This window comes from Toxoplasma gondii, chromosome IX, assembly GCF_000006565.2.
Source record: "Toxoplasma gondii ME49 chromosome IX, whole genome shotgun sequence".
NCBI lineage: Eukaryota > Apicomplexa > Conoidasida > Eucoccidiorida > Sarcocystidae > Toxoplasma > Toxoplasma gondii.
In genome coordinates, this window is record NC_031477.1 from 1214570 (window position 1) to 1215990 (window position 1421).

A 1421-nucleotide genomic window follows, 5' to 3' on the forward strand; every position below is an offset into this window, starting at 1 on the left:
ACTCCGCTGCTTGGGGCCTCGTCAGCAACGCGACTGCACTCTGGGTTTCTCTTTGCCTTTGGTAGCCACTTTGCTGCAGACCGTCTGGTGAAGTACGTAGGAGGTAGCCAGCTAGGTGTAAGCTGATCGTCAAGGGCAGACCGGAGGACAAGGAAACAACACGAACAACTTCACAGAACCTGAGTCTCGTATTATTGACAGTTGTAATGAATCAGAGTTTAATACGAAGATGTCGAATGCAACTCCTCAACGCTGGACTAAAGGTGGTGAATTGGGTAGTAAGCCACCACGCGTCCAGGCCATGTACAGATCACTGCTGGTTACGACTCAAACACCCAGACTCGCACACCGATGTATGGAACATAGTCACGCAGGCGCACATCATGGCGATACGATAACACTCTTCAGACGAGGGCCGTAAAGAAACTCCGGCACGGTGACAGCTGAAAACAGGCACGCTGCGTTCCTGAATATTAGTGTGATCCCACAAGGCACACGAAGCAAAAGTCGGTCACGTTACGCGATACGTGCACCATTCAGTAAACAGAAATACCCCTGCGTCTCCCACCAGTCATGGTAGCCGAGAATACGGTAAACGTCACTCTCAGCTTCTCTGTGAGTCATGCGTCGTTTTTGTGCGTGAGACGGTTCCTAGAGATCTCTGGAACCGCCGGCGAAGATTCAGCCTCATCAGCACTAGATTGCACATGCGTTTCTGTGACATGTCCTATTCAACACTCTGTCATGGCACGACGCGGGGGGAGTCCGGTGGTGGCAACTGGACTCACTTCAGACACGTTGTATAATAGATAGCGCTGTGCTGCATCGGCCAGTAGATCTATGGGCTGGTGCCCTTGGCTTTGCTATTCTGTTTACTCTAGGAGGTACAAAAGGTGTGGTCCTGGGTAGTGCAGGTTTTCCGCTACTGCTTGGACTGTGTATCGTGTCCTTACAGTAGTACTATCAAGCCTCGCCTCTCAAATGGGTTTCAAGGGAAACATAGAGTTCTCATGCTTGATCGGCGTCCAACCGCAACTACAAGCTGGACTACTGGATCAGATTTTGAATGTCTTTGTTTACTGGATACAAGTTCATTCCTTTATTATTTATCTCAGTCAGAGTCAGGTTTGATATTCTGAACCACCCGATCTAGAACGACGATGTCTTTTTGTCATTATATAAATCTCGTAATGCTTATCAAGGCCCTTGTATCTATTTAGCTCATTGCGTAGTTAGCATCCCCTCGGGCACACCTTATCTTTCATCGGTGTGCACTAAGTCTAAACGCATGTTACAATTTCGTTTCCTCCTGGAAGCGATACCTTTAGTATATACAGCAAGGGAAAACGACAAGTCAGAGAGACAGAAAACAAACTGTCTCCAGACCTTCTTACGCAGCTCACGTGCTACACCTGACGGGG